Source organism: Sus scrofa, chromosome 11 (genome assembly GCF_000003025.6).
Source record: "Sus scrofa isolate TJ Tabasco breed Duroc chromosome 11, Sscrofa11.1, whole genome shotgun sequence".
NCBI lineage: Eukaryota > Metazoa > Chordata > Mammalia > Artiodactyla > Suidae > Sus > Sus scrofa.
In genome coordinates, this window is record NC_010453.5 from 54,776,245 (window position 1) to 54,790,112 (window position 13,868).

Here is a 13,868-nt window from a genome sequence, read left to right on the forward strand (position 1 = left end):
TGACATCACCTTCAGTTCCTAATTTGCCTTTTAGTTTGCTAACACTTTAAGAACTACTGGTAAATAAAGCTCTTATTCACACCCTGCTTCTATTATTACCAAAACCAATCTGCATCTCTATTCATCTACCAAAGAAAATCTGTCCTACATATAATAGGAATGCAGTTAATGAAATAATTGGTTCAAAATGTTGTACTCTGATAGTGTACATTATAAAGACTTTTGCAGGCACTATAGCTTTTAGGATACATTTTGTATGTCGTTTTTGAAGTACACTGTTATTTAGAATGAATTACAGGACAAATTGAATGCATGTAGTATTTCCCCTTAACATTAGTAGCATACATACATCTTTCCATCATAGTTTTCGGTATTAAAAAATCATCATCCTTTCTTCTAATGTGAAAAGAGACTCAGCATTGGATGGAGAGCAAGTGCCTGATGAGATGAAGCCCTTGTCTTAGAGCCTGAGTTCTTTCACTTCTGGGCAAAATTTCTAACACCAGCTACCAGTGCTCACTGGAGCATCAGATGCACTCATGGAAACTCGTTCCATGCAGCATAATTTTTTTGATATGATCTTACCGTATGTAATATTCTATTTTATTTCCATATTTGTTCTATAAAGGGAAAAGGTGATTTAATTTATACCTATGTACCAAGTTGGTAGCTTGAAATGTTTTGCAATTAGGAAAACTTTAGCATAAAATTTGAAGAACTACTACAGGAGAAATAAAATAGACTTCAGAGTCGTCTTAATGCTACCTGTTAGTGGCTGTTTGTCCTCTGACAGGTCACTTAACCTTCTGAATTTCAGTTTATTCCATGCATAAAATAGCTGGTATTATATTTAATTCATTTAGATAAAGTTTGTTTCGTTGAAATATGCAACAGTTCCAAGATGTTAACAAGGCACAGAGTACAGGCAAGAATTATTACTTACCCTTTCTCTCATCTGGACACTTGAAGTAGTTCAGTGTCATAATTAACATTGTCTTAGTATGTTTGTGTATCTGTGTGCACTTCAGCAATGCCAGAAACATAGTGGATGCTTACAAATATCTTACATTTATTGGTTAACAGTTGATAATTAGTTGGTACATACTGGCTAAATGTGGGATTTGAAACAGTCCAGCAAAGAAGGAAAAAGTGTTTGACATAGATATTATTTAGAACTGTTGGCACATAGTGATGATAAAATGTACACCCACTTCTGTCTCATTGCTGTTTATAAATTCTCTGTGGAGGATATGACCACCACTACCCCCTATTGAATTGCCTTCTTGATAATATTATTGACGTAACATGTTGTTTTTGTCTGTTGTCTAGTCAGACTTGGTCACTTCCCATGCCTTCCTGGTTAGTGCCTGTTTCTGATAGTTGATGCCATAGCTGCCCTGAGGTCAAATACTGTTAATATCATTCCTGAGTACTAAGAAACCAGATATTAAATGGATTATAAGGATATTGTGGAATCTAATTGATTCTAACATAGCTTTTAAAATCTTTTAAGAGGCTGTATTTCCAATTCAATTGTATATATGTAATATAATTAGATTTATAACCATAAGGAAGAGTCATAGGATTAAAAAAGGCAGATCAAAGATCTTGATTTTTTCAAACACAAAGACTAATCCTTACCATGTTTCAACTTTCACCAACATCCAGACTATTAAAAATACTTTAAGGTGGATCTTTAGGCAGAAGATAAAAATGACTTTGATACGCTAGCACAGACCTTTCTTTCTTTCAGCTACTTCAAAGTTGCTGGCTTCCATTTCTTCTCCAAGATTTTCAAAGGAAAAGCTTTGACTTTCTGTCCACTTCTGCACCTCCCACTCAGTATTCAACCCACTGCAGTCTGGCTTCTGTTCTCAGCACTCAGTTAAGAGTGCTATTATTCTGAAGGTCACCGAGGAGTTCCTAATTCCCAAATCTAATGAACACTACTTCATTTGACATTATTGAAACATTACTCCATTCATTTCTATGTTTCCTTATTCTTATTTTTACTTTCTTTTTATGACCACATTTATTTCTTCCCACACTCCATATATCTGTGTTTTACAAAATTCCCTAGATTCAATGCTCTTCTCACTTCAAAAATTCACTTATTCTTTATGGCATCAGTGACCTTGTGGAGAATACTTGAGGTTGAGATTTGTGTATGTGTGTGTATATATATAAAATTAGCTTTTCTTTACCTCTCCACCTGATATCCTACAGGGTATCAGAATGAACAAACTCCAAAGCTAAATCTATTGTGCCTATGCTTACACAATTCTGTATGCTCCAAGTTTGTACTACTGTTATCCATCATGCATAATGTAAAAATGCTTGTCTAAAAATGTAAGTCAGTTTCATATTTCTAACCTCCCATTTTGCCTATTACAGTGAATATTCTTTTCTATGGTGTCTACTCCATTGACAAGTTAAAAACAAATGCCAAAACAAAACCCTGGTACTTACTAAGTCCAAGGAGTCTGTGGTTTTATTAGGTCCAGCTGATAAAACTTGAAGATAGGATCATTCAGCAATCATTGGGCTTCATTCCTGCCTCCACTGCTGGAACTTACTACCACACAACATTGTTATTGCAAACAGGCAATTTCTCTTTGACGTTCTTCAGTACATGTTGATAGGACCAATGGACTGTGCTGTTAGAGATTCAACACAGGTTTCTTGGACCAGAAAGGATTTCTCTGTCCCCAGGGTTATTCCAAACCATGCTATTTCATACCGCCATTAATTGTTGTTTCCAATGTAATAGCGTTTGAATACACACACACACACATTTCCCAAATGTATGTTCACATGTCTTGTTTAAGAATAATTCTGGCCTTAGACTCGCTTTTGCAGAAACAAGATATTTTTCATGACAATGGAAGTCCAGGTTCTAATCCACTCCAGTAAGATGATTTATCTCAAGAGTACCATGTTGTCCTATTCCCATCCCGACAAGGGTCTTCTCTGAGGTCTCAAAAATCGATGTTAAGTATGCTAACATTAACCTTCTCAAAGCAAGGAGTAGGAATTCTGATTCGTTTTTCTTGGGAAGTAAGATCACTACCACTATCTCTGCTCCAAGAAATTTACTTTTTCTCTTTAATATATTTCCACATTCATAAATACCATGAAAAATCAAATATATTTCCCCCAGACAATTGTCTCTTAACACATGTTATGAGGCCAGTCACCTAAATATACCAGAAATCAGATACACTGTGGAATCCTTCATCCTGATACCACTGAAGTCATCAACTCTGTATATTTAAGCCAGAGTATAAGAAAAGCAAATGTAAAGGAAGAAATCCTTTCATTTTATGGTACTTTTTTTTGATTCAGGGGTTTTTACATAGGTCAGTGATGTCCATAGCCCACCTGAATTTATGTGGAATGTTTTATTTGAATTGCAAATTTTCCTTAGCTTTTACCAAAGCTGTGAGACCTCTGTGACTTCAGAATTATGTTTAATAATACAACTACACAGAGGCAGCCTTCAGGAGAGTTTATACCTTTCTGGTTACAAGATGACAGAAGCCATATGAGGATAGAGAGATTACCTATGTCAGAAGAATTATAGCAAAACCTTAGCTTTGTTTTGTGGGTGTGTGTGTGGGTATGTGTGTGTTGGTCCTGGTTCTTATATGCAGTGATGAATTAAGATAAAATGATATGGATTTTTTCATTTAAAAAAAAAACAATGCTGAGGGTAAGGTCTTCTGTCTTTAATATTACCCAGTAATTCTTAATTGAAAAGTTTTATTTTTTAAAAAACAGTAGGGAAATAATTTTGATTGACCTTTCTGATGAGGACATTGTTGAAAATTCCTATCATATCATGTTCTTTTTTTCACCCTATCTACTTCTCACTGACCTTTATTAAATAATTCTGAATTTAGAATTAAATTTCCTTTGGTCTTGGTGATATTTACTATTGAAATATCATTTGCTCTGTGGATTGTTTTTAAGAGCTTCTTTTATGCAAATAGCATTACTATAAGCACAGGTACATGAAGTCTTTCTTCTCTTCTCGTTCTATCCTCTTAGCCAACATCTCCTTTCCACATATTTACTCTAATTCTGAAATACACTGAATTTTATTATCAACAATAAATATCTTAATGTTTTTAGTATGACTAGTAATGATCTAATTATTTTAATAGGTGACTCCAAGATAAATTAATGTTGGTAAGATCAAATTAATGAACAAAAACTTAGATTATTTTTTCTAAAGAGGATTATTTTTCAGTGGAATGAAATTTTACAAAAATATTTTGACACTTATTGTCTACAAAGTGCAGAGGTACAGGATTCTGTCTATGCAGGCATGTACTGAAGTAAAACTTCAAGAGTGGTAATAATAAAGATGATAGGAAATGGAGGATTATTAGATTGCAAATGTGCTTTTACACAAATAAAATACAAACACATGAAGGTGCTATAAGAGAAATGCAAATATAGGACCATGAAACATTATTTTTGGATGTGGATACATGAGAATATTTCATGCATGCTTTTCAAACTGGGTCTTAACATTTGACTTGAACTTCAGTGTGTGTAGATGGAGGGAAGGGGCTTTCAAAGGATCAGTATGGTCAAAGATTTGAGGATGTGTGGGAAATACTAGGGAAGAGAGCTTAATCCACTTTAAATGGAATGAATTTTGAGATTTTTGTGTGTGTTTTTTTTTTTTTTTTTTTTTTTTTTTTTTTTTTTTTTTTTTTTTTTTTTTTAGGGCTGCACCCATGGCATATGGAGATTCTCAGGCTAGGGGTCTAATCAGAGCTACAGCTGCCAACCTACACCACAGCAATGTGGGATCTGAGCTGTGTCAGTGACCTATACCACAGCTCACTGCAACACTGGATCCTCAACCCACTGAGTGTGGCTAGGGATTGAACCCACAACCTTATGGTTCCTAGTCAGATTTGTTTCTGCTGCGCCATGATGGGAATTCCAATTTTGAGATTTGAACAGAGAATATTCAGGAATTTACTCTTCAGAGAATAAAAAGTTAGGTTCTATGCATAAATATTTCTTTACATTAAAGGTATATTTATGGAGTGATATATCTAGAAAAGGAAGATAACAGCAGGACCATTTAGAATGCCGAAATACTATTCATGGTGACAGATAATCAAGACTTGATACAGTGATGTTAGAAAGCCAATTTAATATTTTGATTTGTGCTATTATCTTGTATTAAATACTTTAATGTAATCTTGAAATATCTACAATTCTAACACTCTAAGTTATTAATAGTACTATTTTTTTCCTGATTATTTTGGTTTAAACAATCCCAAAAGAAAGTATGTATTTAAGATATACTAATAAGGAAGATATCCTACATTGACCTACAGTTAATTTTTATGCTACTCTAATTTACTTAATGTTATTCATATATTCAGTTTCCTGCCAATTCTTCCAATATTATTCATGGTATTTGGAGTAGTCAAATAGGTAACAATGTTAAACATGTAAAAATGAACAATGACTTGACTTCTTCCAAATATTATGCTTATTACATAGATTTACAATCAGAAAAAAGAAGCCAATTATTATATACTCCTAAAATATCAACTCAGAATGCCAACAGTGATTTCACAGTAGTGACTTTAAGAGAATCTGTCAAATACTATTGGAAAAACCAGAGCTAAATCATTACTTTTGGTTTGTTTTTCTGTACATTTTCAGGATAGGAAATATTATATACATATACATATAATATCTTTCAGCTTCCACTACTACTATGGGGAGATTAAGAGGGGTTATAGCATAATGATTGGCTACTTTCAAGCTGTGTGTTTCTATTGCAATTATCTATGGTTTTATCATAAACAACCCTAAAATGTGATGGCTTCAAATCAAGACAGTGATTTGTCTTGCTCACAAATCCACAATTTGGCTTGGGGTTGTGGGAGCAGTTCATCTCTGTTCTATTGCTGTCAGCTGGGGTGGGTTGATGACAGCTTGCATTATCTTGCTAGCAACCTTCAGTTGGACCTTTCAGCTGTAAAGTGGTAACCTCAGTTCTTGTCCAGGTGGGCATCTTCACTAACTGGGGCATTTTCTAAGACAAAATTCCCTAAAAGGCAGAAAGTAGAGGCCAATGTCTGAAGACCTAGACCAAGAAACTGGCATAGCATCACTTACGCCCAAACTATCCTTAAAGCAATCTCAGAGCCCACCTTGATTTGAATAGAGGGGTTACCCAGTAGTCTTCTGGTAAACTGCCTCTTGGGGGAAAAAAAAAAGGCTTCACTTTTAGTGTTTATCAATTTCGGTAGTGTGAGTATCCTCACAAGATAAGGATTAGAGCCACTAAACTATGTCACTGAACACAGAAAGAGATGAGAAAAATCTTTTTGTGAACTTGTACAAGTAGATCCAGCACTCTGTTCCATATATCCAACCTCTTTTTTTTTTTTTTTTTTTTTAATTTTTTTGGTGTAGAGTTGACTTAACAATGTTGTTACTTTCTGGTGTACAGCAAAGTCAATCAGTTATACATATATTTATATGCACTCCTTTCCAGATTCTTTTCCCATTTAGGTTATTACACAGTATTGAGTAGATTTCCCTGTACTATACAGTAGGTCCTTGTTACTTATCTATTTTATGTATAGTAGTGTGTATTTGTTAATACCAAACTCCCAATTTATCCCTCTCCACAAAATCTCGCCTTTGGTAACCATAATTTTGGTTTTGAAATCTTTGAGTCTGTTACTATTTCATGAATGAGTTATTTTGTATCATTTTCATTGGATTCCACATATTAGTGATCTCATACGATATTTGTCTTTCATTGACTTCACTTAGTATGATAATTTCTAGGTCCATCCTCGTTGGAAGTGGCATTATTTCATATGTTTTTAAGGGTTGAGTAATATTCTACTGTATATATGTACCACATCTACTTTATACATTCCTCTGTTGATGGACATTTAGGTTGCTTGCATGTTTTGGCTATTGTAGATAGTGCTGCAATGAACATTGGGGATGAACATATCTTTTCAAATTGTGGTTTTCACTGGATATATGCCCAGGAGTGGGATTGCTGGATCATATGGTAATTCTATATTTGTCTTTTTAAGGAATCTCCATATTGTTCTCCATAGTGGTTGCACCAATTTACATTTCCACAAACAATAAATGCTGGAGAGGGTGTGGAAAACGGGAAGGCTCTTACATATAAAACCTCTTAATGGCAGTTAATGTGTGGCCACATTCAACCAGCCATACACTGAGAATACCAATGAAACTTTTGAATCCCTTCATTCTAAGATAAAAGTGATGTTGACATTGCCTCACAAATTTGTGTTAAATATAAAGATAGGTTGTAATCAAAAAACCCTTTGAAATTTAATGGGTAACAGCTTTATTCTTAGTCCCCCCTTTTAATATTGAGAAGAAGAGGTTTAAAATCTAAGTCTCTTAATTTGCATAGCATAGATTTTTTCCTCTCAGATACACTGATGAAACTGGCCTTCTGATTTGAAAGAATAACAAGGGGCAATGAGAAAACATTTTATTTTACTGTGGTATAAAAAAAGGAAGATATTTTTTCTATAAACTGATAATATTACAAATCACATTTCATGTTTTCGAAAATCAAGTGTCTGTTAATATTGACCCTGTGTCACAGAGAGCAATTTTTTGTGAAGTTAAGCAAGTATTTAAAAAGCAGTTTATTTCAACATATTTTATATATGTGCATGTTAAACCCACCCTTCCCTAAGAACTTTTGAAACAGGGATTTCTTATAAAATATTTCAAGAATATAATATTCTCATTTAACTCTGAGCTGTCAAGCAAAATCCATTTTATGAATTACATTTCATTAATTGATTTTTAACATTGCCTACAGTCATTGATTTCAGTAGAGATTTTTGTTATTATTAATTTATTTTGCATGTCTTCATCTCAAGAAGTATGTTATCAACTCTTTCAAAATTTAAGACAAAGCTAGAATACTGGTACTTGAAATTAGGCTATCCAGCCTAGATTTTAAAGAATGAATACTATGCTATATTTTTTGTAAGCCACGTATGTGCCAAGAATTCTGCTATTTAATTGTTCTGTTTAAAGCATAGAACTCTTTCTATATGTTATTTATAGGCTATGACATACTGTCATCAATAAAAAAATTCAGAATTTAATTCAGAGGTAAATCTAGAAGTTAAAAAACTATTAAAATATACAGTGATTGAGGCAGTATTTTCTTTTATTGAATTGGATTATATATTAATATTTTTATTGCTAGAAAATTGATTTAACCATACAAACTTTCTGTTCAATAATTTAGGAATTTCTGTTCTATAAGATAGAAAGTTCTGTTCTAAAATTTAGGAAATTACAGCATCTATTTAAATATCAAATAGAAATGTATTTTTTCTATTAAATTTAACTACTTATTTTATTTATTTATTTGGTTTTTTTTTTTGGCCTTTTCAGAGCCACACCCATGGCATATGGAGGTTCCTAGGCTAGGGGTCTAATCGGAGCTGTAGCCGCTGGCCTATGCCCGATCCAAGCCATGTCTGCAACCTACACCAGAGCTCACAGCAATGCTGAATCCTTAACCCACTGAGCAAGGCCAAGGATCAAACCTGCAACCTCATGGTTCGTAGTTGGATTCGTTAACCATTGAATCATGATGGGAACTCCAAAATTTAACTACTTTAAATGACAATGTCATAAAATAATTAGAAATGAATGGCTCATGCATATATATCACCATGAGCTGCTATATAAGTCCATCCATACAAACATTTACATATTATTGGATGCATATTTATTCAATTCATCCAAGAACTAATTTTCTTGCTACAATAGTGGTCCAAGGAGTGCACAACGACCTCAAAATACAGAGAAAATTCCTACCTTAAGGGTTTTTATGTTCTAGTGACAGGAGACAGTAATCAAGCAAGTGTTATCCATTAAAATATGTTGCTCTTTATAGGTTAATAACTGCAGTAGAGAAAACAAAGATGGAAAGAGATGGAGACTGTGTATAGAAGGTGGGAAATGGCCAGATAATTTTTGAGACCTCTTGAGAAAGTATAATTTGGAGAAAGATATAAGGGGAGTGAAACATTTAGTCACACAGATATCTGGAAGAAGTGTAATCCAGGCATAGGGACTAAATGCAAAGGACCTGAGAAAGGAACATACCTATTAAGATGTAGGAAAAGCAAAAGGGTAAAGAAGCAGGAGCTGAGAAAATGGAAGATAAAATAGTAGGAGATGTGACCAAAGAGGTAACTGAAATAAATGGTTGACTTGGGTTTGAAAACTCAGAGACTATACATACAAGTTATTTATTACGGAAATGTTCCCAGAAGAACCTGATTAAAAAAAAAATAGAATAATCAAGAAAGGAATGGGAAGGAACAAAGCAAGACTATGATTTCAGGCTGAGGACTGGACTCAGTCTGATCCTGTGTGGAGTTTCAGAGCACAAATTATCTTCAAATCCTATCCCAACTGTAGGTGACATACCCAGTGTTCATATCCCAGCTCAAATTAGCCCTCAAGCCAAAAGCTACTTGAGGAATGTGAATTCCTAGGGTGGAGTGGCTGCAGCTGCTCAGGGCTGTCCTCAGAAGAGATATGAAGTCCTGTTCTATCTGAAGTAGAGAGTGCTAGGGTCAAAGAACCAATGATACGGGTTCCAGTGCATCTGAACAAAACAACCAGAATACACCTACAGGCTAAAAAGTTATGTAGAACATTTTCAACTGTGTAAAGTCTTTCTGACTTCTAAGATAAGCCACTAGTGGATTTTGAGCTCATGTGGTGTGGTCTGGCTGTTGTTCTAAAAGGAAATGATTGTAATAGAAAATCAAGGACAGGAATAGAGAGAATAGTTAGGAAGTTATAGCAATATTTCCTTTGACTTAGTTTGGTGTCTTGGACCAGAGTGGTAACAGCAGAAGTATTGAGAAAATGATTGAAATGAATGCAAACTGGTTGCATTTCTGTATACAAACAATAAAATATTAGAAAAGGAATATAAAAATACACTAACTTTAAAGATCACACCTGAAAAATTAAACTCCTAGGAATACACCTGACCAAGGAGGTAAAAGACTTAGAACTATAAAACATTAATCAAGGAAATTAAAGAGGATTCAAAGAAATGGAAAGCTATTCCATGCTCCTGGATTAGAAAAATTAGTATCATTAAAATGGCTAAACTACCCAAAGCAATATAGAAATTTAATGGAATACCTTTCAAATTACCCATGATATTTTTCATGTAAATAGAATGAACAATCCAAAAATTGATATGGAACATAAAAGACCTAGAATTGCCAAAGCAATCCTGAGGGAGAGGAAAAACAAACAAACAAAAAAAAACATGCGGGAGGCATAACTCCCCCAAACTTCAAACACTATTACAAAGCTATAGTAATCAAGACAGTGTGGTACTGGCACAAAAACAGACATACAGACCAATGGAACAGAAAAGAAAACCCAGAAATAAATAAACCCAGACACCTATTATCAATTAATCTTTGACAAAGTAGTCAAGAATATAAAATTGGAAAAAGACAGTCTCTACAACAACTGGTGCTGGGAAAACTGAACAGCTACGTGTAAACCAATGAAACAAGAACATACCCTCATATCATGCATAAAAATAAAATCAAAAAGGATTAAAGACTTATTAAGACAAGACACCATCAAACTCCTAAAAGAGAACATAGACAAAACATTCTCTGACAGCAACAGTGCAAATGTTTTCTTAGGTAAATCTCCCAATGTAGCAGAAGTAAAAACAAAAATAAACCAATGCAACCTAACCAAACTTACAAGCTTTTACACAGCAAAAGGAACCATAAAAGACAACCTATGGAATGGGAGAAAATAATTGCAAACTGATGCTACCAACAAAGGCTGAATCTCTAAAATACACAAACAATTCATACAACTCAACAAACAACAAAAAAACAACCAACCCAATTGAAAAATGGGCAGAAGACCTAAATAGACATATTCCAAAGAAGACATATGGATCACCAATAGGCAATGAAAAAATGGTCAGCATCACCGATTATTAGAGAATACTACTCAGCCATAAAAAATAACAAAATAAGCAACATGGATGGAACTAGAGACTCTCATACTAAGTGAAGTAAGTCAGAAAGACAAAGACAGATACTACATACTATCACTTATATGTGAAATCTAAAATACGACAGCAATGCACCTATCTACAGAAAAGAAACAAACTCATGGACATGGAGAACAGACTTGTGGTTGCTGAGAGGGAGGGAGTGGATGGACTGAGAGTCTGGGGTTAGTAGATGCAAACTATTGTATTTGGAGTGGATAGCAATGAGGTCTTGCTATATAGCACAGAGAACTATGTCCAACCACTTCTGATGGAACATTATGGAAGACGATATGATAAAAAGAATGTATATATGATAAAAAGAATGTTATGTATAACTGGGTCACTTTGCTGTACAGAGGAGATTTACAGAGCATTGTAAATCAACTATAACAAAAACATTTAAAACAGAAAAACATCAAAAAAAGAAAAAAGATTACTACAAAGAGTTGTGGAATATAAGAGAAAAAATATAAGCATGGAGAACTCAAAGAAATTCCATCTAACCAAGTGGAAAGAAGGAATGTGTAAACTAACATAGTATTTAAAAAAATGGAAGAAAGTTTTGTTTTCTTTTTACATGGGAGAGAATTTCAAGGGATCAGTTTAATGATTTAATTTAGAAATAGCTATTAGACATTGAAGTGGAAATATCAAATTGGCCTTAGTGAAGCAAGGCTGAAGATAAACATTTGTAACTCTTCAAGTTTTGAAAATATACTTTGAGGATAAGACTTAAAGAAATCCCTGACAGTGAATGTAAACCAAAAATATTTTTAGGGTTAGCATCTGAAGTACTCTAAGATCCATGTACAAAGTAATGAGGAGCAAAAAAAAAAAAAAAAAAAATTAGAGTAGTAGTCAGTGAGGTGGGTGCCAAACCAAGAAAGATACTTGGAAGCCAAGGAAAGAAATGGCTCCCATTAAAAAAAAAAATAGTGATCAATTGTGTCAAATGCTGCTGTGTCTCAGGATGATATGAGAATAAAGAATTAATCATTATGTTTGCCACTTAAGATCACTTGTATGATTGGAGTAGATTTGAGACAAAAGGAAGGATATCTATCTATCTATCTTCTAGTTATAAAGTTTTGATGTAATAGAAGGGAAATAAGGAAAATCTGAACAGAATTTTTTTTAAGATAAAGTGAAAAGAAATTGAATGATCAATTGAAGGGATTAAACCTAAATAAATTCTGGAAAGAATTGTGTTAAACTGCCAAACAATAGGTAATTTACAGATTATTTTAAAACTGTTAAGGAGGGTGGGAGGGAAGGGTTAATGAAAAACTTTTAAACTAGTTCTGTAATATGAAATTATAATAGACCCAAACTAGACAAGGGTAACAAAAAGAATAAACTTTAAATTTAAATAACACCGCTTTTGTACATAAAAACATGCATTTTTATATCATAAATTCAACATCATTAAATAAAATCCAGCTTTCATCAAGGGATAAAGCAATGATTTCAAATAACTGCAGACTGAGTCTACCACGTGACTCCTCTGAACTACTCAAACCAATAAATAAATAAGGAAGAAAGGGGTTTATGTACTGGCTGAGGTGATTAATTCTAAGTATAAAAAAATGCTCCTACAAAAGAGGGTAAAAGGAAGAGAATGTTTGGCTGAATTGAGGCCTGTAATAGTTATGATTGTTTCATCCTTATTTTAATAAGCGATGTATTTGTGTATAGTTAGAGCATTTTCCCTCCCCACTCCCATTCTCTTACCAACAAATTTAAAAGATGTTAATAGTTGCTAACCTTATATCTCAATATTTAGGCTGCAGAACTTTAAAGAGAAAGTGTGATTCATCCTAAATAGGAATTGTTATCAAACAAAGACAAATGTAAGGGCTTTATAAATCATGCTAAGAAGTCTGATTTCAGAACTTATTTGTGGTTAATGGTGATGCATGGATTCCAAAATGTCAAGAGAGGAACAATTGATAACTTTCTACTCTGTCAGTTTAGCTAAGATGAAACAATGTTTCCCAGAATTTCTTTCCCCCTGTGTTTGGGGCTGAGGCTGTTCCTAATAGAAATGTGTAAAAGTTACAAGGTGGAGGTGAACAACAGCTATACTGAGGCTCCGGTGAGTGTAGGATCAGATAAATTACAGCTCATTTGTGGGTCTTGAATCTGCTGGCTTACCTTGTTGATGTGAAACAGTAACTGCACTTTCACCTCCTGCTTCCTACTGATCCCTTCCTCAACTCCTTGACTCTTGGACAAAGGATACGTTCATACCCTTGACAGATAAATTAGCTTTTTCTGCAAATCATCCATAGCATTGAAGTTGGACAGTTGGAGATGTTGAAAAGTTAATACGCTTTCCAGCTTATCCTCATAGGTGCCAATTCATTCTCACAAGTTCCAGTTTGTGCTGCTGCCCTTCACTCTATGCCCATATTTCTCTGTATTTATCCTCTTAACTTCCAACCCAGCACCAGACACAGAAGCAGCAGTTGTAGATGAACAGTTTAACCACTCCCACAAATGCATGCAAATCTTTCTAATAATTTGTTATATACCAATATTATTGGTCCATCTCTGACTGATCCAAATATCTACAAAAAAGAGCAGGATTTTCAAACTTCTCTTTTCAGGGAATCTGTTGGTTTAAATATGTAATTTAAAGAGTCTCTCTAGGAATTATTCATATTGTTTAGTCATTTTAACATAGTGTATAATATATAAAAAGAAAAACTGTTCTGGCAAAGCATTTGCTTTTAAAGTAAAC

At 33.9% G+C, this 13,868-nt stretch overlaps 1 long non-coding RNA gene across 1 annotated transcript in view; it reads right to left on the bottom strand.

Moving 5' to 3' along the window:
• LOC110255837 overlaps positions 1–13,868 on the bottom strand; it is a 120,670-nt gene that overhangs the window by 16,496 nt on the left and 90,306 nt on the right. The gene's annotated exons all lie outside the window — the stretch shown is intronic.